The 25,592-nt window shown below is 40.9% G+C and overlaps 1 protein-coding gene across 3 annotated transcripts in view; it reads right to left on the minus strand.

Moving 5' to 3' along the window:
* Window positions 1-25,592, minus strand: part of slc8a2b (solute carrier family 8 member 2b) — a 110,622-nt gene that overhangs the window by 30,634 nt on the left and 54,396 nt on the right. For 2 of the 3 annotated variants that reach the window (XM_037457040.2, XM_037457033.2), the window contains one exon: window positions 11,844-11,903. The gene's annotated coding sequence lies outside the window, so the exon portion shown is untranslated. Of the gene's footprint in view, window positions 1-11,843; window positions 11,904-16,577; window positions 16,735-25,592 lie in introns of those variants that run through there. The other variant, XM_037457049.2, reaches the window with a different exon arrangement.

The following is a 25,592-nucleotide window of genomic DNA, read 5'->3' on the forward strand; positions in this document are numbered from 1 at the left end:
CAGACCGCTCTAGCTGCAGCAGCAACAAACGTTTGAAGGGAGAGGCTTTTCTGTCCTTGGTGCTTCGCTCGGCCTATTTCTGTCCTCTTGCTCCCTTTCAGTCTGTCACTCTCACTCTCGCTGTTTGTACTCTGTGGCTCACAAACACAAAGCATTCCAACCTCGCAAATTGGCTGCATTATACCAGGGAATTTGTCCTTCAGCTGGCAGGGGGTGGTTTCGCTGTAAAGAAAAAAAATCCTCCTTCAAACATTATGAAACACTATTTTGCCATGTGTGAGTGCACAACAAACCGGATCATGCCCACGTTTTCTGGTCATCGATACTGGGTTTTCTTTATAAAATGTCGCAAATTTTTTTAGTGATGTATTGTAACCTTCTTAGATTAGATTTTGATTTGTCATAATTCATCTCTAATTTTGATTTATGTTGTTGCGGAAACATCTACTTCAAACAAATGGATATGTACTCAAGATTAATTTTAAGAGGTCACATTTGACTTATCAGGGGAATGTAATAATTAACCTTTGCCCAATACTCATTATGACCAAACAGAGCCTGAACCCATCACAATGTAACCAAATAGAACCTTCTCCTGTTGACCATTATCAGTGCTGCCATGGTAACGAGCACACCTACTGATTAAACACTGATTGTTTCACATTATCAGAGTCTAAATAAAGCCTGAAACCATAGCTTACTAAACATTGGCAGATGCACAATATGTCAACATTTCAGGGACCCTCCATCCCTAAATATTGAGGAAGTCTCCTCAGTGGTTAGATTGAAGAGGTCAGCTGATGTTTCATTAGACACTAACCTTCTGTTTCTACTGTGGAGTTTGAAGAAGAGCTTTGCGGATGACGCTGACTGTTAACTCTTTAATGTCCACAATGTCTTCACAAGAAAAGGTGATGGAAAATGATTTCTTTGCATTTCTGTTTTTTGGGGTATTAGTGACAACAATCAAAAATGGGAAAAAATACCCAAAACAGCAGAATGAGCCAATTAAAAGGCTGAATTAATGAAGTAATGGCAGCATACATTACTAGATTGCTCTATAGCTGTCTATTTTTCATTCAAACATTCTGATGACCAGGGATGTTCTCATTCCCTCAGAGGGAGATCCAAACCATTTTTCCTGCAGTCAAAAAGTTTTAGAAAAAGTTTGTAAAATTGACAGTAATAATCATTTTCAGTTCAAGACCAGTGCTTAACAACCAACCCAAGTCATACCAGTTTACATTTGAGAGTTTCCCTGTATTCTGCTGTGCAGCTCCATTGGAGATGTGAGACTTGTTCATTCATGGACAAGTAGGAGGTTTTATAGGTTCTGTCTCTTCATTGTGCAAATTGCCACATTTTTCTTCACTGCGATTTTCATATATGGACATGAGTGAGTCATTGACACATTAATTGTGGGAGAGAAATGAAATGTTGCAGAGGATGGTGATGGTTGTAGAGCTGAATGACTCGATTTAAAGCCGTGGTGGAGGGGTATAGGGGTATTCATATTTTTTTGCTAATTTCAGATAATTTACACTTACATTTACACTTTATATTTAGCATTACAAAATGTGTTAGCTAAAAATGTGTTAGCTCGGCGTTCTTCATTTTATTGATGGAATGTTATAATGTCCAGTCTTGGGAAAGTTCACTTTCTACATAAACTAGTTTAAAGTTCAGTTCACAAATTTTAAAATGAACTAAGTTCCCAGTTCAAACTAGTTCAGTTCTTTTTTTCCATATGTTGCTTCAAGCTATTATTTTTCAAAATGATTGCCACAGCCCATATAGAACCACAGACAGCAATTATGTTATCAGTTTTAACACTGAAGCTATGCATCAGATTTCATCTTCATATCCAATTTTGAATCCTTATCCAACCAGGGTTTACATTAGCATTGAGGGGATTGTTGCTTTAATGTTGCTGTCCATTCACTCCACACTAGCAGCAGCTGCAGCGTTCACCCCTACAGTACATTCTCAAACACATGCTGCTTGAATGGTCTTTTTTAAATAAGGAATAAAAACACGACCGTTATCATTAAGGTGCAAATGTTTGCAAAGAAAGGTCAGATTCCTCCCATCCTCACCGACCTTGTCAGTAACTTCATAAAACTTTAAATTATTATACGCCGCCTCTTTGCTACACGCAGCATTTCTTTTTTTTGTAAGAAAAAATCGGGTGTTTTTTCTGCTACTTATTAAGGCGCGTTTACGGTGTGTTTTCTATAGAAATCTGGCACCCCATTGAACGATGTTAACCTGAAAGAACGTGTCGTTCACAGACACCAGAATGAACGAGTTCACAGTAACGTTCATCGGGCATTAATACAGTACGTTCAGTTCACGTTCGCTATCGTTCAATGAACGCGTTCAGGCACAACACTGATAATGTCTAAAAATTACTTTGTTGAATTTAGGGCTAAAGAAGATACAGGGAACGTATTTCTGAACTGTCTCTGATACACATGCACATTAAATGGAAATCATATTGTAAAGTACCTCACATTTGTACTCCTAGTAAAGAGCTGGAATAAATGAACTTGGTTTTATTCCACCACTGGCTCATTCAACTTGAGTGAATTGCACCATATGAAACTGAAGCGTTGTAGTTTGTTACGATAATATACTAGCTAAACCTAATTTTCTGTGATAACATACACTTGTGTCTGTGTGAAGGCAGCATCCGTTCTCCTCCTGCACACCACCTCTTCCCTCTATGCCCCCTTTAACGTCCCATATATGCTATTAAAAGGAAATTTGATGAGTGATTGCCCTTCATCAAATATCTTCGTATCGGCCACAGCCAGCTGGCGGAGGAGTTGAAAGCCTTTGGCGGCTGTAAATTCTGATGACACTAATTGTTGGTGCGAATGATTCCAAAATGTTTCACAAGGGGATCATGATGAGCCCTGGCTGTCAGGGACGCTCCTGTGTGATCCATCCCTGTTACAAGAGAGAGGAAAACCTGTGGGTATATGTGACCATTACCCCATCTGCTGCTGATTAGAGAGGGGGGAACAGATGAGGGAGAGCCTCTCTGGAGGGACCCATGGCCACAGAATGCTGGCCTTGTTCCAATGTTCAGCCTCCCGCTGAGAGACAGAGATACGTAGATGGAGACAAAAGAAATTGTTCAAGCCAAGAAGATCTCCAGGTCTGAAGACACCAGAGCAAAAGATGGAAAACATGACCTGAGTGACTGGATTGAAGCCTGAATGGTAGAAAGTAATTTAATTCCCTTATGGTTAATCTAAAATGATTGTAATAACGTATTTTTGCTTCACTCATTGATTTTGCTTATCACTCCCATATCTTTCTTTCTAGTAGTTACGTTTGTTAATATTTTATGTATAAAGATTTGTGTTTACCTTAAGTGGATCTAAATTCTATTGTTGCTTAAACATTTTGTAACTAAATCAACCCATCATTTCCATTCATATAGGATTCATAATTTTGTTCTTTATTATGGTGTTATATTTCTAGGAAAATAAATGATCAAATCTGCAATAAGCAACTGTACGTATTCTTAAAATATACAACTGTGTGTGTGTGTGTGTGTGTGTACACCCACATGTGACTCTTATTCACATCATGACTTACATCCAGAGGTCTGTGTGTCTTTTTCACGAAGGAGTCAAGAAGGGAATCTGTGTAGTTTCCAAAACCACAAAAATGACTCATACAACAGTTATTGCGTTCAGTCCTGTGGGTAAGGTCTAATAAGAGTTTTAAAATCAATATCCAGAATGTTTTCACATCCATTGGTTTGCCTCTGTGTGGTCCTGAAGCGTTGTTACCAACACTCTGAGTGTGCTCATCTGAGCTTGACCAAAGGGATTTAGATAATTGTGGCTAAACTGTGCTTAATCACAACCTGTTTTGACTATGTTTATCATTAACATAAATTACATTCAGAACACATTAATTATTTAATTTGTATTGCAAATTGTTTGTTTAAAGTTGATACTCTATTCATACCGACACTTTAAGGCAATACTTGTTTTGCTGATTGTTTACAGTATATCTTTTAAATGTTTGTTGTAACTGAATATTCCAAAGAGGGTGTGTGTGTGTGTGTGTGTGTGTTAAGCCCCTGCCAATTTGATTGTGAGCTGTTGTTTTTTATCCACTGAGTTAACCAGCAAAATGCTCTCCTGATTCTAAGAGCAAACCAATCAGAAAATTAGAGAAAAGACAAACTGTGTGTCACTAATCCTCTCTTCCAATGTTTCTATCCAGATCTCTCCTTCTCTCGTGGGAACTCTCAGATGCAAGAGGACAAACAGCACTTTGGCAACAACCCGTTACTGAGCAACACTCAGTATGTACGCACTCAGAGACAAACGCACACACACTCACACAAAAAATAAAAGACAGTGGATGAGGAACTAATGTCAGACCAAATCAGAGCAGAGTGCCTTTATGATGTTTCTAATGAAGAGAGCATTACGCAGCACTCTGCTTGATTGCAAAAACGTTTTAACACAGAACCTCTGAGCCTGAGTCCCTGGAGTCAAATGGGAAGCTTGGAATTCACAGCGTGGACTACACAGCGTGGACGGGCCTCACAGCCAGCGGGGGGGAGGGGAGCGACCAAGGCCGCCCCTGAACTTGACAAACCCAACATTATTATTGATGAAGATGTGACGGCTACCAGTAAATAGAGAATGTATGGCCTGTGAATAAGAGAGTTGTGTCGTCATTATAAAGTGCAGTGAACTGCGTGCTTGGGAGCAGTGCCCCTTCCTGGTGGAAATGATGGGAAGGTCTTCACATCTAAAAAAATGTATTAATTACAATATTCGGTGCACATAGCATCAATAGCATCGGCCCTTTTCTTTTTACCGTAAAAAACAGCTGGAGACTAGATTTATACTGTTTATTGGCTTATGAGCTTGTCCCCCTCCATCTGAGAGCCATAACGTTAGAGAAAGGAGGCAATAAAAGCCAGACAATCAGCCTCTACATTCAATAAGTCTTCCATCGGGCTTTTCATTCTTTGTAATGTTTGTGTTTGTCTGACATATAAGGCTCAGGATAGACAGACACAGCTGAAAAAAATAGGAGATAGAGTTCAAGAACAGCACCAATCATATGTATCTTTTTTTCCGTATTCTTTCAATTTGAGAGCCTGAAACCTTGAGTGCACTTGAGATTCTGTGATGTTTTCTCCTCAGCACTCTGTGCTCAAATTAAAATGGCCCCGTTTGCTGTTAGTGCTTGTACAGATTTCCTGCGCTCAAGCTCTTCCACTTCCACTTATGGCTTTAAAAACCTCTGCTATTAGATTCCTCCTCTGCTTTTGTAATTTTTTGTCTAGAATCTCCAACCAATAGAATACCAGTTCTAGCGTTGAACGGTGAAAAGATCCCTGCCTGGTTACAGGTAGGCTGAAATAATCGTTATTACATTTCATCCTCCTTCTGTTCTGAGGGCCCAGACAGAGTATGTGAGGCATTAGTGGTGATGGGACCCACAAAATTCATTTTAATTGCCTGGCCGTCTAGAGACGTCACACTTTCTAGTGTAAAATCCCAGGGGCTGTATTAAAAAACCCAAATAAAGAAGTTTGTTTGAAAACTGCCATCTATGCTGTCAATTTAATGTTCTTGTACTGTTGTTGAAGTCCCTGAGGCAGGAAGCTTTTCATTCAATTTGACATTTTAATTAAACTCAGTTTGTAATTTGATTTAGTAGTGCAGAGCCAAGGCACTTTACAGTCTTCCTCTCACTCATCTTTTACCTGCTACTAGTGTTTCTCCTCCTGCCTTCTCTTTTTCAGTGTCTGTATTTTGACCAAATTGCATTTTATTTATTTTTTACACGGTATCTTATGTTTCTACCATTACAAAGCGCAGTGGGATGCTGCTCTGCCCTGCTTTAATAACTACTTCTACTATCAGATAGGGGGCTCAACATGGGGTACTCTGAAAAAAACGTGGGGGGGGAACTTATAAAGCTGGGAATGTTTTTTTAATGAAAAGACCAAAACCAACAAAATAGACAATTCTCTGCGGGAACATCTAAAGGGGACACCCAAAAAGAAGAATAAAAAGAAGACCTTCGAGGACTTCAAGTAAAAGTTACGCAGAGTGTTAATCTGTCTGCCATCAGAGTAAACTGGCAGGAAACGTTGCGTAATGCAGCACAAATGACAACGGGAGGCTAAACTCTCTTTTCAACCCTCTGCCTCATCTATGCAAACTCTTATTAGAATACATCCAAGCTAAATTGGGAAGCAATCTTTCAACAATCATTTTCTTCACGCTTGCCAAGCCATGTTCCCTTGGAGGAGACAATCGGTGTCAGTCGACACTGCAGAGACAGAGAGGGTGGCTTGTTCAAATTCCCCGACCCAAACAGAAATCCTTTGTGTGGTCACAGGACCTCTCTGAGACCGGAGGGTGTGTGAGTATGTGACGCAAAATGGTAATCAAGAAAAGTCTGAAAACCGTTTGTCCATTTTACCTCTCCTCATTTTAGCAACTGTTTTTAAATACCGTATTTTCGCGACTATACGGCGCACTGAATTACAAGGCGCACCTTCAATAAATCGCCAATTTTAGAACTATTTTCATATATAGAGCGCACCGGATCACAAGGCGCATAGAAGTAACTGCAGTGAAACGTTTGACTGGGGCTGCGTTATGCATCCACTAGATCGGGCTTTAGTGTAGCTACACAGACCTGGGGTGGGTAATCGGGAGAGGTCCCAGTGGGCCGCTTCACTTCTTTTTTTTTTTTTGACATTTGTTAGTCCACCTTCTCTTAAATGCCACACACGCATTCTGACACCGCAGCCTCTGCATGGGTACCATGGAAGGAAGTTCTGCCCTCCCAAGTAGAGTCGGTTGGGTCCATAGACCGTCTTTTCCAAAACGTTTTCATCAGATGGGCTACCGATAGCTGGGCCGGCCCTACTGCAACGATATGCGTCAGGGAGGAAGAGGCCAGGAGGGGCTGAAAAATAGAAAGGCATTGCAGGATGCTGCCAAATGTGCCAAGCTTTCATCCGATTTTACCGAGGACAAACACAAGTGGCAACTGGTAAACAGAGACATAGGCCTAATGACTAGGCCTAAAGCAACGTAACTATTTGACTAACGTTGTGTTGGTTAGTATCGTTGTAGAGTCGTATTGGCAAGCAAAATATTAAATTGAATTAAAATATTTGCCTTTTTATATCACCCACTATATGGCGATCCATAGACTTTGCACGTATTATGCAAATATTGATAACAAAACTCAAACTTGATCTTAATCTTTCTTTATGACAGATAAATATTTTGTAACACTAATAATTGTAGATTTATAAAATGACCCCCGCCAAACTGCATGCTAAGTACAGCTCGCCCGCTATAAAAACAAGAAACTTTGTCGCTGGAAAAACAACAATGCAGGAGGAACAACAAGAGATGCACTGACACAACTTGTGGCCAAGAGAGGAGCTGTGTGCGGTTTGGGGTGCCTGTAGATCAGAAAGATATATCAGAAAATCCTTTTTACAGAGTTCAAATATTTGAACTTCCTTATTCAGCGCTGATGTCTCAGTAATATAACAATCTTAACATAAATAGCTTGTAAAAAGAGGAAGCAGCTGAAAAAGAAACGATGCTGGGGCTGCGTGTCAACTCTGTATTCTGAGTGATTTTTCTATTGTATTTTGCTCTAAAGACACTTTTAGCCCTGAGGCTGTGGCCAAATAGCTCCTCAGTCAGGGAATCAGAGCTGTGCGTGGGTCTCTGCTGCCGTTGCTCCTTAGGTGCATACAAGCCTATTTTCTGGTTGTGGTTCTGTATACTTTAGTTTCTCTTTGTGTGCAACTCTAGCATTTTCTGCATTTGTACTTCATATGGGCAGACCAACATAGAGACCTTCGTTTAGAGAAAGGTAGATGTTACAGCTTTGTGAATGACTCATAAGCCATAAGATAACGATCTGAGATGACTAATTTAACAGGTCGGGGGTCGGGCTGATCACTGATCGAGAGGGTCCTTCTCCTCGAATAGATGCGGTTCTAATACATCTACTGTGTGCACAAAACTGTATATATAAAACTGTAGAGACACACAGTGAATACAAGCTGAACCTCATCTCTGTTATATTCTCGTCTCACTTGTGTGCAAAGTGTGGCCATTAGAGCCCACTGGTGAAATCACTCCACTTTACGCAGGATCCTCCTCAGCAGCTGTTCACCATATTTCAATGGTCATTTTTACCAAACATCTCAACGCCACCCAAACAAGTAGGTTCAGATAAACAATGCTGGAAACAACATGCTCAGCAGAGATTGTCTGGGAGCAAACAAACATTGTACAATTGTACAATTGTCAATTCAATCATTTCTAGGCTTGATATAAGTTTAATCAAATACGTCAAAAGTAGTCGTATTAAGTAGCTACAACTCTTATTTTAATGTTTCAGATACATTTTAAATCAGTTTTTAGGCAAAATCAGACTGGAACATCCTCTCGAACACATAAAAATAAAAAATCATAATAATAATAATGTTTATGCCGTTCGGCAGGGGAGTAAATTACTTGAAGTCATGGATAAGTGATTGCTTGTCTATTGTTAAAGAGCCCACACAACGGTTCTGTGTGTGGAATCTCAGGATGGATTCAGCACAGCTCAAAGACACACTATTGTGTACAGATAAGTAAATCCGCATGAATGATTTACCACAAAGTCCTGCTGGGTAGATTCCCCATTTAATGTCCAGCTAAAGCAGATTTATCTTCCATGAGGGAATATTACCAAATGAGCTGCGTTTTAAAAAACAATCAAGAAAACCAATCCAGCGCACTTGTAAAACTGTTTGTATTCTACCAGGGATTGTCTCCACTGAACCACTTTTGACCGAGCCACGTGTCTCCTACCTTTCTGTGTGCATGCCACTTCAGGCAGAGGGGGACACAGTTTTTGACTGCGGTAAAAATGTTGTTTTTAGCACCAAATGCATTGAATGAAATAATATTTGTTGTTTTTAATTGTTTTTATTCTTTAGGTTTGTCTACTTGAGACCATTGCAGAGGCGAAGGCACACTGAAGCCCTCACTGAAAGAGGGAAAGACAGACAAAAACATAGAGAAACATAGCGTGTCTCCATATGGCGTTTAATTGTCTATTGTAGAACGTTTCTGAAAGGTTACAACTAAACAAAAAAAAAGGCACTGAAGCTCAGATGTTAAGAGCACAGGTGTTAATGTGACAGGACAAATGCCTCCATCTCGCTAAAAGCTCTTTCTCCCTGAACTCCTATTCCTTTCCATTTGTTCTGTTAATAACAAAAGGCAGTATCACATAAAAATAAAAAAAGTAGTCGGGGGTTTGTGTTCTGCTCCTAAAGGGCCGGCGCTCTCAGTTCACACATATCCATCATCATTCTGCGCCTTGAAGCAGTGGAGCTGAGAGAGAAATAAGAAATGAAATATGGCTGTCCAGTAGGTCAGGGGCACCTTCCTTTGTATTTCAAGCTTCTGTGTGAGACTACACTAATGGGTCTAACCCAGCTAATCATGTGTAATAATTAGGGCTATCAAATGATTAAAAATTTCAATCAAATTAATCAGAATTTTCAGTGGATTAATCATGATTAATCACACCTGAATCCTAACCATTTTTTCTTTTTGAAATGCATACTAAAGATAAATAACAGGACACAGATACATAATTATCATTATTATCATCATTATTATATTTTACATAAATACATGTTATTGATATTTGATTTTTTAATTCATTCCAGAAAATAATCAAATCAATGTTATTTGATAAGTTACAGACTGATTTCCCTGCATGGCTCTAGAAGGGTCTCGAGCCTCTGCAGTTTATCCCACTCTGCTGTGAGTTTGTGCTCCTGATGGTTCAGGGCTGCGATGACCAGACATGACCAGACATGTCAACCCTCCCGATGTTTCAAAGCCCCTCCCGAAAATCTCCCGGACCGACTTTTCTCCCGATTTCCACCCGAACAACAATATTGTTGCACCACCCGTCACTGGGCGCGCCGTTTCAGACCGAACAATAATAAAGGTTACACCTTGAAGTCGAGCGCGGCGATTAGAACGACTGGCGCTGCAAAGAAATCCGCTAGCACCCCCCATTTCAGTGTGAAATATTCCCATACCTGGGAGGATTTAGATCGCATTGGCTTCTCTTCCTCCGCATGTTTCAGAACAGTATTACGGGTCTCTCCGATGGTCCTCTACCTCAGCGCTGCTCTTAGCCAAGCTCTGCTGGGCGGAGCTTTTTTTCTCTGTTCTGCTGCGCGAGAACGACGGGGGGGGGGGGGCGGGGGTGCGGGTCTCTGGCGCAAACGACTTGCTGAACCTGACGGCCTGACATATGCCTGCAGGTGGCAGTAATGTGTTAGTAATAATATATGAAGTCTAAGGAAAGCGTCCAGTATTTTTGGTCCAATTAAATACCTCTGTTCATCGTTCACATCACGTCTTAAGAAAAAACATCAATCTTAGCCGTACAAGTATTTCCAGTGAAATAATGCATTGTAAACGCATTCTGTTTCATAAACAATTTACTTTCTTTTGATGCTGACCTTTTTGAAGCCTCGCATTTATGTGTCGCCATCTTGTTATATGCAAAAAAGAGCGACCCTATTTGGAAGTGAGGGTGGAGCACGAGGAAGAAGGAGAGGCGTGGCATGGCCAGGTACCGTTAGTGCCAATAGGTTGGTTGTGATTGACAGTTTAACAGTAGAAAAAGTAGGTAAGGATCGGCAAAGGAGAAGGCGATGACGTAAGTACGAATTTGCGTGGAACACGCAACAGCACGCTCTCATGCACACCCCGAACGACAAAGAGTGCCGGTAAGGAGACGGACACAACCAACCAATGAAAGGTTTTCTTTGATGGTCCATCTGCTCCCGAGATGTGCCAGCAGCACAGAATACGCCAGTACAGGTTGCAACTTTCTATTGAGCAGCAGAACCACAGATATTATGTGCTTTAGTTTCTATACTAAACCAGCCCTAAAATGTTTGTCAGCCCCCCCCAAATAATTTGGTTTTATGACTTTACAAAAAACAAAATCTGTTTTAATCTTTATTTTGGTGATGTCATTAAATCAAAATGTTGTTCGTCACATGGAGAAGTTATTTCTAACTCTTAACATGCTAAATAGTTCTAGTTTGTATGTACCTATATGCCGACATGCCACTCCCCTTTGGGCTAAGCCCTACCTTCTTTGAAACACCCCTGGCCGTTAGCGCTCCAACTTCGCAAGGGAGGATTATATTCATAAATCTGCCAATTATTTTCAAACAAGTTAAATATATTTTCAAAATTAATCTCAGGTTTTAAGTCACTAGGTATTTCAAGGTGAAAGGGCGGAGAAGTGCACCCCGTAAAGAGAGAAGCGGATCCAAAGGCGACAGTAATTGAGTCCTCGTCTGTTTTTCTCGTGGATTCCTGACAATTTGCTCTGTTCAACATTAACAGCTGGTGAGGAGAACAGGATTAAGACCAAAAATAGATGAAACCACGTACACATGTACACACACAAACAAACACAACACACATTGAGCATTTGAAAATGAATAGGAACACGGGGCCACGGGGGGACCAGGCAGTAATTGAATGTCAGGTTTTCAAGCTTTGTCAGCAAGAAAGGATCCACACACACTTTTATATGTGTGTCTTTTCCTTTCTAATTACTCACCTAGACGGTTCACATTCATGAATTAAAACACACACACATACAGATTATAAATATATACACGCTTTCTAAAGTGATTACTCATTACTCAACAAGATTTAGTCTCGCAAGTAAAGATATAAATGTGACCCAAATAAACAAAAAGAAAGCAAACTCACCAATAGACTAGGATGCTCCTTCTTCAACTCTTGATCTACTTGGAGCTACTCACTGGCACGCTGCAGAGAGAGAGAGAGAGAGAGAGAATTGAGGCTTTCTCCTCTGATGTAGTCCACTCCGGCTGTGATACCTGATGCACTGCATCCCAAAGGTCCCCAACCACCCCGCCGCGGACCACCACTAGGTAACGGGACGCCGTCATTTTGAAAGGGTTTTCTCCCAATTACATGCGCTTGTCGCTCTTGACACAATTCCCAAGCATTTTACCTGCGGTGCGCAGCGACTACCTTTCCCTCCACATCCAGAGAGAGCGTTAAAGACAGATCGGCCTTGGTGAAGTAGTTTTATTTGTATATAAATATCAGTTAATTAGGTGAGCATTACCCCCACAAGTGGGTCACAGATAATAAGTGTGCGGTATTTTTCCACCAGCAAGTTACGTAACAACACGTGGTGGAGAGGTGTAGTTTATGTGCTCCATGCATTTGTTTAATATCGAGTGAACTGGTGAGGCTGGCAGGGATTAGGATGGAGATCACTCTCCAACCTTTAGCCACATGAGATGAAAACAGATGAAATTCTGCTTTCACGATCCAGAAAAACTGAAGGAACTTCATTGGAGTTTTTAGTGTTCGACAGTGATCCAAAGACCGCTTTCTGACTGCAGAAGCTTTCTTCAGGGACGAGGAACTTGCTGAGGACCTCATCAGGTTTTGACATTTGGCATTTATTTATTACGCTTAACTGTTCCTTGCCTTCACAACTCCTTTAGTGCCTCCACCAACCATTCAAGTTGCATTTTAGGCCAGTGGTCCTTTTTGGCATCAGTGAATGAATGTTTTTACAGTGTACAAAAATACAGTGATATACTGGGATACAGTCAGAATCCTCCAAAATACCATGATATAAATGTTTACATCCGGCTAACTAGCTGACTGTTAGCTGGCTAGCTAGCAAACAATGTGCCTTTGTCAAGTGACACAGAGAAGCTAATGGTTAACGGTTCTTTTATAGCCTGGTTACTGGTTCCAGACATTATGTGATTACTTGTATGTATATATTTGTCAAAGGAAGGCTCTCCATCAATTCCATCAAGTTTTCTAGAGATAATCTGGGACCCCGTTTATTTTGGATATAGCAGTAGGCCCCGTGGGTTTAGGCCGTCTTGTTCTTGGTTCTTCAGTCCCTTGATACGAGACAGGTCCCGTTGGGGATGCTTGAAGAGCCTGTCTGTTGAGGGTCGCACAGGATCTTCTGTTTCTGAAGGCTCCCCACATAATTGGATCTGAGAAGCGGAAGCGGAGCCCCAATGCCTGCTACGGTTCTCCCCAGCACAGAACGACTCCTGAGGGTGGGGGCAGGGTTCCAGCTGTGGTGCGAATAAGGCAAGAACCCTGCCGTCATGCAGTTGGATGAATTATCTTCTTTTGGCAAAGTTCAGTGGATAGAGGGCTGGAATATGCAACTATCAGTGTTGTGGTTACAGAAGGGAGGTGTTCGGCAGCCTTCCTGTGAAGCATGTTCCCCGGATGGCGTGTGTGATGTTCTTCCAAAGAGGTTTCGGAAGGACATAAAAATCTGTTTGCTGTCTGAAACACATGCTTTTGAAGCTGTTTCCAATGACACGCTGCAGTGCATAAAGACTTCAGGTGTGTGTGTAGATATGAAATGGAAGACTTGGGAGCTTGTCTGTGACAGTTTATACTCTCGTCCTTCCCTCAGGTCCTACGTAAAGGTCTCAGTTAAAGGTCAACGGCTACACGCACATCACCGAGGCATTCATCAAGAGTGTAGGTGCTAAAGTTCACAACCAAATAATCTCCTTCTCTGAGCTGTGTCTTTAATCGCTGTGCTCTTTTACTCGTTCAGCACTCTGCCACTTTATCACTGGTTCCCCCTCTGACAGCGTATTTCTAAAGGTTGAGCAAAACCAAATGTTCAAAATAACAAACCACACACCACTGAATAATGGTCGTTTACTACTATCGGGTTTCTGAGAAAGAGATATTGTATCAAAACTTATTTTTGTTTCTGCCAACTATTTGTTTCCACTAAATAATTGTCAAACAATTGTTCATACACATGCATATTCTTATTGTTTTGGTTAGAGTTAAACCCAGAAACCATCTCCAACTGTAAAGGTGTACTTTTCAACCCTGACAATCATTGAGTGCAGAGAAAATATTATACTGCAACACTTTGAAACACTTGCCTGCGTCCTCATACACAGCAGAGACGCGAGATGTATGCGATACCATTGCAATGCGATGAGACAAAGGAGAGTAGATGGCCACATACGTTCAGATACACTCATGGATCAACCGTGTACGGCTCAGAGTGGCATTTTACAAATGCTGAAGCACTCTTGACTAAATTTTTCAATGGAGCTCCGCGGTGGAGAGTGGGCTGCCTTTTCACAGTCACCGTAGTGCTCATCAAACGCACCTCATTAACTTTCTCCTCATACATTTTTTATTCGTGCAGTGTGAATGGCAGTGACCCTGCTCTGACCCTTGGGCGGCAAGTGTCTACAGCGCTGACGTCAGGTGACGGGAGCAAGTTCAAGGAGAGCGGAGGGCCGTGACCGAGGCCTCCAGAGACGACTTTAAATGAAGTTTACTTCCAGACCTTCTTTGCTGACCAGCGAGTTGAAGAGGGACCCTTCACACAAAGCTACCAGTTTTTTTGAGGAGAAAGAAAAGTTACAAATGCTCAAAAGTCGCCCAAAGTGTGACTTACACAGCGGATAGCTTAAGAGTCCGTCACTCAGAGGCTTGCTGAGGCTTTTGAATCAAGCTTTATAATTTATAATTATTTTTCCTATTTATATTTCTATGCGCTGACAGAAAGGGGTTTTTCTTTTATGGATCAGGTAACATCCGGCATAACTAATATTAGTTAATGTCACACAAATAGTTACATTGATTTAGAATCAAAATAACAAATTGTATACCAGTAAACAATTACAATTTAAGAGCAAGCTTAGACAGGATTTAAAATGGTAGTGTATAATGTGTATAGTACAGAGGTCACTAACTGGCAAACCGCGGTCCGGATCCGGGCCCAGAAGTCAGCACCCAATCCAGCTATTAGTCAGTAACTCCAATATTTCTGCATCGCCAAGCTAGATTTGATATTTCTTCCTATTCATCAATATTAACAGAGCTGCATTGCCTTTGAGCAAGGCCCTTAGGACCCGACTGCTCAGCAGACTAATCAGTGGTCTGCAGTGTTTTTGTAATGGCAGCTTGATTGGAGCAACAACAAGTACCACGTAGAAGTTGTTATCCAACACTCTTACTGTTGGAAACCAAAGAGTCAAAGTTGAGTCGTACCATGCTGTGAAGACAGTCCTTTCCTGAGAAAGAGGGAAGCTGCTCTCAGGCAGACCTGCTTAGTCCCAACGTTTAACAATTGGAACAAGACTACATGAGGAGATCCATCTCAGTCTACATCCAGGTGAACTTCTGTGAACTCCACCGTGGCTGTTGTGAACCTTAACACGGGGCGAAGATGACACTCACCAGCCAAACTGACCTCGTACTGTGAAACAAACTAATGATACACACCTGTCAGACAGGAACACAGTGCCTCGATGACATGGTTCTTCACCCCAAGCCGGATCACATCCATGGTCACGTCTTACCAGCATGAGCAAAAGATACAAATGCCCCACGATGATGGCCATGGTCTTGTAAGATATCTCAGTACTACTTTATTATCCATTACTTCAGCTAAATAAAAATTCCAACAATGAAAACTATTGTTTCCTCTTGGTGACAAGTGTCCCCCACAAGGAGCACTAGCGAGCCCGAACCAACAGAAAGCAGTCTTGGCTACAATTGGCATTTAATCCATTTGAAAATACTCCAAACGCAATTCCAACAACTTGTAAAATATCATCAGTACAGAAATGTGAGTACATATATTTCATTGAAGCAAGAAGCTAAAACAACACAGCAAATCGCTGATGTAAGTGTAATTTCTCTCTGACAAACCTTGCCAATACCAGAGCAAGAATTGCCACCAAACATCCAGCATGTGAATCATAAATGCCCCTTACATTTGAAGTTTTTAAGAAAATGATTAAATACATCTTATTTTTTTTGAGTGAGGTGCGTCCACTATATGGTTCAATATCGTTGAAAGTGCATCACAAGCAAATACAACGTCTTCCGTGCAGGTTTACAGGTAAGGGAGGATTTTTCAGCCAATCAGCCCTCGCAAGCGTCATTTTACGCGCTACCCAATTTGGCTTCTTAGTGGCTAAGGAAGTTTTCGTTCAAAAAAAGGGTAGTCAATTATTTCTATTAATTGAACGAGTTTCCCCTGGCGACTAGGTATATTTGAATTTTGTTCTGATTATCTTAACTTGTAAACCAACTAAAGTTGTCAAATAAATATCCTGAACTAGAATAAAATTGCCTGATATTTAGTGGAGTAGCAGAGAGTAAAAACGGAAACACTAAAGTAAAGTACTTTCAAATAATACTTAAGCACAGTACTTGAGTACGTTGGTGTTAGCAAACTTTGAGTTCAGATATGATAATTGATGATGGGAGAAATTAACACTTTCAACACTGTATTAACGCTATTTATACCTGATCTTTACAGAACTCCCCATCCATGAATTGAATTATTTGCGGTTGAATTCATTGCAGTATTTTAACGTTGAAAAACATTCAGATACATAAGTTCAATGCATAAATATTCAGTGCTAGAAATTCAATCACCTTTTTCTTTCAAAACCCGATGACACAGATTTACTTCCATACCCATCACGTCCCCCTGGCTCTTCCTCATCCAGGATATCTGATAAATCCCCAGTTAGACCTGACTATGAACAGTGAGGTGCCACAGGCTAACACCGCCCTGCCATGGCTCCATTCAGTGTAAACCCACACCTCCTGCATAAGAACGAGGAACGTCCCGCAGTGGGAACTCATTTCAGCCTTTTCACATTACAGTGTTGACTGGCTCTCTTTCAATTGTGTTCAACTTCAATGGGCCTCTTTCATTTTCCTCTCCCTCCTAATGGTGTGGTGTTTATGCATTCATGGGACATTTCTCTTTCCTCTCTCTCTCTTTTAGTTGTTCTCGCCATCTCTCCTAATCACGCTCCAGTACTTTTTGCCCTCTACCTCTCTACCATTATCACATTCTATTGGCCCAATTGTTGGGCTGACCTCTTTCTTCCTCTTCATCATTCCAGCAGACTGTTGGGCATCATCGGTTTTCCGGTCAATATAGTGACACTGCGGTCAACCTTCTCATTTCCCAATCTCTTCACACTTATATAATTTCATGATGTTGTCATGGCAAAAAATATAACCCTATAATGTAACCCTTCCAAATGTTTCCCACATAAAAGTGGGTTTGTTCTTTCTGGAGGGGCTCTCCACTGTTGCTTTCCTACCCACTTAAAGGCCTTTACACATAGGGGACGTGATGAATAAAAGCACTATGTGGAGAAATACTCACCAGGGAATATCTTCCTACAAAACAGCTTATATCAGCAACGGTTGAACTACTTTTTCAATAAAAGATTTGAATTAATTAGTGCAGGTAGGAGGGTGAAGTACGGACCCAGATGCAGACTGACAGCAGCAGTAGTAGTAGTTCCAATCAGAATATTTTATTTTCATTGACGCAAACAAACAGTTTAAAGAGTGACTGGGAAAAGACGTGGTTGGGAACAGAAGGCTGGTGAATTACCGGGCCAGAGGCGAGACAGTGTAGTCCGAGACAGACAGGGTTGGCACCGGGAAATCAGTCCAGAAGAAACTGCTGAAAGGTCTGTCATGAAAGCAGAGAACGATTTCGCAGCAAGTGAATGCGTGAGTGGGGTTTAAATACTGAAGGGAGTGTGCAAGGTAGACAGGTGAGTGTGATTGGGCTGACGGGGTGAATGTGACTAGCAGGTGTACACAATGAACTTGTGGATGAGCGGTGGAAATGACAGCGCTGTGACAGGATCCTATTAATCCTATTGTCTGCTATATATAACATGTTGTCCAGCTTGAGCTACTGTGAGTTTCCATTTACTAGTAAATTAGTGTAGCGCTCAAGCCTTTTATTGTGAAAGATAGAAATGAAAGGACTAGATCTTGTATGTATTAACTTTGTAAATAAAAGATAACAAAGAAGTAACACGATAATACAAAATGTGTTGTCTCTGCAGAGCCTCTCTGTGGTTGTTTGAAAAAAAATATTGACTGAATCCCACAAATAGAATAAGAAAAGGCCCACATTGTGTGAAGACCTAAAAAACAAACATGTCTCTCTTCAACTCTATCAAGTTTTCTCACAGGTGATTCTTCAGTCCAGTGCAGTGGATTTTATAAACTGAAAGCTTCTTCAAACTTTTAAACTACAAACATTTTCATTGTCATTTTAAAATATCAGAATGTAGCATTCATTTGTTTATGGCATTAATCTGAACTAACACAAAGAATTATCCCCCTAGATACTAGCTATCTGTCTTATTTCCCTTCGGAAATAAAACCTTTCAGGTTCATCTCTGATATTATATTAACCTTTTTACAAAACAATGTTATGGGATAAAAGACAAAACCTGTGTTATATCCTTTCTCTGCATTTGCTTGCACATTAACAAGTAGTTTAGGGGTGAGATGGAGCACTAAAGCTGCAGGCAAAGACAGGAGGAGAGAGAGGAGGTGGAGGATGAGGAGGAAGAAGCCAGGGAGATGGGCGGCTACTTCTGTGTCTGCTCTGATCCGCCCCTCCCATCACCACTTTACTGTCAGAGAAACCCGGCAAATCATATTCCAGGGGGGACACAGAGGGAAAGAATGAGGGCGGAAAAAAAAGACTGCAAGAGAGAGTGGAGTTTGTGTTGCGTCTCAACACCATAACGCTGCAAATCGCGCTGATGAGAAACAGAGGGAGACAGATTGATGAATGCATGTTGCCTGAGGAGTGTAATGATAGGCATGTCACTAATAATGGGAGATCGATTTGCCCTGAAATACTTGCGATAACAATTTAAAATAATTTTGTACCACCGATGATGATATAATTGCATATTTCTAGGAGCACACTTGCAATAAGAATATTCAGATATCAGAATTGGAGAAGATACAATATTTATTGTTATTTATATTGTGTGTTCATCATCATAGCAAGGTCTATTTCTATTGCACTTCTATTTGTAACTGGTATCTTTTTGCCTTTTTTATCAGTTCAGTGTTTAACTTTGTTATTATAAGAGATATCCGCCCACTGAAAGTCCATGTCTAGTGCACTTTGTCTGTGCTGTTTGTTTAAAGAACCTTGTGTGCTCTGATGAAGGTGCTTCAAATCATAGTTCAAATAAAGACATGTATTGTAAACAATAAGCCAATACAGTGGTAATGGCGTCAGGCAAATTAATTGGTTATGGGTTAATGGATTCTCTGGATGGACTGATAGGTGGATTATAAATTGATGGATCAATGAGTGGCTGGGAGTATCAACAGATTCGGGGATCTGAACCAGAACCTCACATTGAATTATACTGTTATTTCTGAAGCAATGTCAAAAATATAGTACCGTCTTCCTGTCTCCTTCTTTGGAGAACACACACACACACTCTCAAACTCCAGAATAATTTATACTCGCTACTTCCTCCCCCACAAGAATCTGTCATCTCTTCTTCTTTGCTGTCTGTATAATGTGTGTGTGTGTGTGTGTGTGCTTGTTCATCTGCAAAAACATTACATGGGTCCAACTTCTAAATATAAAGTCTTGCTACATTTCTCTGATCAATTATGAAATGATCATTATTAGAATATCATTATTTTCTTAAGGGTGTAATGGTGCACAGAAGTCAAGGTTTGGATCACTCAGGTTTCGGAGTTTCACACTGAAATGAATAAGAATTAGTATGTTTTTAATCTGTTGTTAACAACAACAAGTACCATGGCTGTCGGTGATATGCCTCTAACGTCAAATCCTGTGTGTTGAGGAGTGTTGGAGGGGATATTTGGGGCTCTTTTAATGTCTATATAACACTTTTCTCTTGCAGTCTGCCTCTGAGACAGGACTGAGTTTAATCTTTCTCTTTCTAGAGAGTTGTGGTATTTGGGGTTTTCTTTGAGTTACTGGATTTATTTTGAGGTTAACTCCTCATGTGTTTAATAGTAATACGAAAAACAAATAGTCGTTGCGCATGGGTCCATAGACGAGTACTGTTTTATACCACCAGCGCCATCTTAAAAGTAACAGAAGCAGACCTAGATGGTTGGAACAAGCAGTGACATGCTGAATAAGTTTGCAGCATGTTCTACTGCTGTGGACTTAAAGTCATACTCGTCATACATTCTATTTAAATTGTATTCGTGCTGAAAAAGCTCCTGAAAGTTAAGTTTAGTTTGTATATCTGCTTAAATGTTCGTTTCCTGAAGAGTGGCGCCAGGGCAGAAATGCCTTTAATCTACATAATGGCCACCAGGGGGTGACTCCTCTGGTTGTATAGAAGTCGTATAGAAGGTTGTATAAAATGACTCTACTTCTCTTTTAGTTGATTGATTCCTTCGGTAAACCTTGCAAACATGAGTTTATTGTGTCAATCTCTGTTCTCAAATCCTACGGGCACAGGTTGCTTGTGATTGGCAGGTGGCCACTAAAGCAAAACAGCAACCGCATTAATGATGCAAATGTTTTTTTTAATGATCTAGAAAAGCTACTTGGAATCCAAACCTTCCCCACGACGCGACGGCTGCTCTCAATCTAAAACAGGAAACCTCTTTGGAAGTATAATGAATGTGCGACCCATGGTATCCAGCAAAGTGAACCTGCTGCAATGATGCACTTAAATCCCACACTTCTAAATCCTTCTAAAACACAGAGGAGCACAAAGCCCCTTAACTACACCCATGTCTGTCCAGCAGCTTAAGCCTGATTTGAATACGTTTGACTGACGCAACACGATGTCTGCTGCTTTTTGTCTGACTGCAGTGACTCAGCCCAGACGCTTCTGGCCGACATAACAGGTTATCAAAAAAAAAAACAATGTTTCAAGTGCACAAGAGTGGTGTTATCAGAAATAGACAGGTGAACGGACATGTCCTCCTTTGACCAGTAGTGAAAGTAATGTACAAAGCACATCTTTGGACTACACTTGAGTTTGTCCATTTCATGCTACTTTAGAATTCAACTCCACAGTATTTTTGAAGGTTAATTTTGTACTTTTACTCCATTTTATAACTTCTGTTAACTTGTAGCTTGACACAAGTAATGTAACATATCATCAACAAATACGATGTGTTATTATCAGCAGTTCACAATCTGCCCGGCAGTTAAAAAAAACAAAGTTGACCTTGGAAACGAAAGTGCTGCTAGTTGCAGTCAGTTAGATCAAAAAGAGAAAGTCAGTAGGAACCTACTGAATCTGAATGTATTCTATGCCTCGTATACTTTTAGTCTTAGTAGATATTTTGATACTACTTCGAAAATTCAGTCAGGAAGACTGGACAGGCGTTGCCATTGCCGGTAGGCTTCCTCTCTCTATGGGGGCACATGGCCAGCTGATTAGGGGCGGGGTCAGGTAGTACCAGCCAACCAGATGTGGGTGATGTTACCGTAAACCAATTGCATCAGTGCTGGCAAACGTTAAAAGACTGTTCTCTCTCTCTGCTGCCAGTTGTCATTTCAGCGCGCACCAAAGGCGACACGCCACCACCCCTGACACCTCCAATCTACAGCAGTACCTGGCACATCAGGAAATTGGAGCAACTTATTCTCTACCACCATCACCAGTGTCTGGACTCCCGAAGGGGGGGTATAGCTCGGCCCAGCATCCCGAACCCTGGTCTATCCTACAGCAGGATGGAGTCCAAGCCCCAAACACATTGAATCTCTCCGGATTGAAATGAACTTGTATGAACAGTTCAGATGATGGCATTTAACAGTTCTGTTATAAACAATGAATGGATTATTTTTTTGAGGGGGGTTGGGGGGTGTAACCCTGTAGCTGTGCATTGGCAAAATACTTTTGAGATCTCTTTGGAAAAGGGGACACTGAACACAGTGGGGGCTCATTTCGTCAATAAAATTGGATTGCACAAGGACCAGAACACGAAACCTCCTCACAGCGTCTGAGTTATATTTCTGTTGATAAATATGGAGGGACTTTTAGAAAGAGGAAGAAGTGCAGTCTGGGGTTTATTGGCAGCTTGTATTCCATCACAATATTCTGGAGGTAATAGAGAAACACAGCAGCTGAATACAATGAAAGGTAAAGAATGGGCCCTTGAGGATTTAATTTAAAAACACAAGGGTTAGTTAGACTATCATAGATAATCGTGGATGAGAAAGGAAAGATACTGAGGAGGAGGAATGAAAAGAGAGGTAGTAGAGGGAGAGAAAGAGAGAGAGAGGGAGAGAGAGAGAGAGAGAGAGAGAAGAGGAACTTAGCAGGTTTAAAGTCGCACTGGTAGCACTTAGTAGACAAGAGCTCATCTAAACTGGGACCATATGAACAGCTGGGATGGGGATAGTGGGCATATCATTATAATTAGGCTTGGGTATCGAAATTGTTTCATGCATAAGAGGGTGCACGTCAAATATGACTAAGCACCTCCGAGGTCGTGGAGTGGAAGTAAATGTGTGCCCCGTGTTTGAGGCGCTGCGCCGCCCGTCCTCCGCTGCCTCTTCCTCTGGCTCCAAGGGCCCATCAGTGGGAGCAAGGTAACGTTTAAGTACCTGCAGTATCATACACTCATGTGTAAATGTGTTGGTGAGGTTTCAAAAATAAAGCTCTCTTTAGGAAAGTGTACCCCTGTTAAAATATATATTAAATATATATAAATTATATATTTATAATGTTTATACAATATTCAAGTTCATAGTATGATATTTACAGTATATTGTAGTTGAAAAAAGCACTGTTAGAAATTCATAGTAAAGTTAATAAAAAGTAAAAAGTTCATAGAATTAACATTGATGGAGAAGGACTATTTCCTTCAGAAAGACCCTTGGTTAGCTAGCTCATTTAAAATATCTTAAACTTTTTTTAAAAGAATCGGAATCGAAACAAGGAATCGGAATCAGAATTGTTCAAATTCAAACGATACCCAACCCTAATTATAATACATGTATATGTTATGGCTATATGATAATAATTTGATTTTTCTGCCATACTGCCAATCATGTATTCTGGCTTTAGATTACGTTTCAGGATAACTAATACAAAATAAGTTATTGCATGTTTCAACAGTCAAGGTTACAAGGTTAGTCTGAGCTGAAGCAAGTTGTGCTGCATGATTTCATCTGATTTTACACTCAATCCTAAGAATAACAAAAAATAAATAGTCAATCTTCTCTCTGATGGTCTCAGGTTTCTATTAGTGCCTTTCACCAGGACCAAGATTTTTCTCAAGCTTTAAGCAATGTTATTTTTCAAAAAAGAATTCAGACAGCCAGGAAAGTAAAGGCGACAGGAAGCGACCTGCAACAAAAGTGGCTTCACAACATCCTGAAATGGTAATCACGCTCTATTTACTAGATGTTGTGTAGAGGGACACGTTATGGAATGACAAGACATGTTTTTGTGGATATACTGTAAATAGATTTTTGTCATGCTGATAAAAATGGATTGCAGTTGTATAACAATTTCGAACAAAATATATATACAATGTCTTTTTTAGAAAATGGTTGGATTGACGTTGTCTCTCACAGCCTCTCATTAGGTAAACAATTTAAACATGTTCTTTGTCAAACTGTGCTTAATAGAGGAAACATAAGACACTAAAGTGATCATGTAATGGAAAAGCATTATGTAAAAATAAAACAACATTCAACATGAAAAGGGGGCAGGAAAAAAATATTCAAATCAGCCAGATCCCTTTTTGTACTGTGAGCGGTTTGGGTTATAGAAACAGCAAAAAGCTCCCTGCAAAGCGGATCCTTTAATCCACCCATTGTTACTCCTCGACTACAAGTCACGTCTCTCCCTTCGGCACAGCAGAAATCTCCTGCATCTGTTGATTTATGCTAATGTCAACACAGATTTGAGAGTGGTATTTAGCTGAATTGGGAAAACTGATTGTAATGTTTTGGTAGTGTGTGTGTGTGTGTGTGTGTGTGTGTGTGTGTGTGTGTGTGCGCATGCTTATAGGCTTACTTATATAGAAAAGACTGTTACTGATAAGTGATTGTGTTCCCTTTATGGCTCTGAATAGTAATGAGGCTCACAACTCCTGCTGAAATTAAACATTGAACCAGCAACACGTCACACAGCAGCTACTGGACCGACCAGCCCTGGTCCCAGCAACAGGTTCCCAGTGCCCGTCTGCTGCTGCTCCTAAGCGTTTTAATGTTGGGAATGAGACAGATGTTTCAATAGTATTTTCACAGAAGAAGTTTCTATCATGAAGGAATGATGTGTTGATTTTTGTATTTTTATCCCCTCCAGAATGAAAGCGCACATAAACACAACAAAACACTGGAAACTCTTTTGGAAAAAGCGTTGATGAGAAATGAGGGAACAGTTCCTTGTGGGTTAGGTTTAGGGTTTTTGTGGAGAATGACTTCCTAAGTTCATCCACTTCAAGCATTAAGAAAAAACTAAACAAAATAAACAACCTTGGATGGATGTTGAATAATTTGAATGACCACGCTGTCAGGTGCTAGATCAAATGAGAGTCGCTCCCTTGCCCCCGGCCTTCATTAGCCTGCTCGTCATCTGTCCGTTCGGCCCTTAGTCATCCTGTGCATTTATATTGGAAGTCTATCAGATTCAGCACAAATCCCTGGGTCCGGTCTCCCTTTCTCCCATCAGTCAGTGGAAGGTGATCAATCATTCACACACTGATGGCGGGGGTAACTAATGCAAGGTGCCACCTGCTCATCAGGCCTAGCTAACATTCAATCCTATTCAAACTGTTTACTGTTTTAGGACATACGGTATCAACATTGACCAGCGGGATCAGGGAATCGACCAGCCGATCTGCTAAATGAAAGACGACCCCCTTTAACATTGAGCCACATTCGCTCGTTGGAAAAGTTCTACAAGAATTATTATGTTATTGATCAACCATAAACATTAGTTTATGGTCTCTGGGCTTCATGTTCTAAGGCTTTTGCGCCCACTTAAGGCGTATTTGTTTTGCAACGTGCGCGTGAAAGCATGGCGAGGTATGTACAAACAAGCCGCACGGAGGTGAAAGCGCACACTGTCTGTTGTGAAAACTGAAAAGGTGCAACTTTCTTTTTTCAATGTCATGCATTATCATTCACAGGAGGGTCAAGGGCAAAGTGTGAGTTTTCCATAAAGAGATTGGAGGGGATGCATCTAATTATTAATTCTGCAGTATGTACAGAAGCCGCCCGTGGAAGTGCGCCTCTGCTTTGCAGTGAGCTTTGCAGCGCCTCCTAAAAGCAGGTGTAAACCAGAATGCGTGTTTCCTCTCATATGCCTCCTGGTGACATGGCAGCAGTAATCCGAGCCAGGCGACATAGGCCAAGGAGACGAGCTGAAAGGATTTCTGCCACAAGGATCAAACTTTTTCAGTTTAGCGAACACAAAATCATTACACGTTACAGACTAAGCAGCCATGCAATATTACAGTTACTGCAATAAATCAAAGATGACATTGCATCTCCCACTCAGCGTTCACATTCCAGCAGTTGTTGAACTCCTCGCTACATTTCAATCATTAGGATCAGGATCATTTCAAACAGTCATAGCATCAGCAGTGGGAATATCGCAGTCTGCACTAAGCCGTATCACAGCACTTCACGCTCTG

The sequence above is a fragment of the Pungitius pungitius genome, chromosome 3, assembly GCF_949316345.1.
Source record: "Pungitius pungitius chromosome 3, fPunPun2.1, whole genome shotgun sequence".
NCBI classification, from domain to species: Eukaryota; Metazoa; Chordata; class Actinopteri; order Perciformes; family Gasterosteidae; genus Pungitius; species Pungitius pungitius.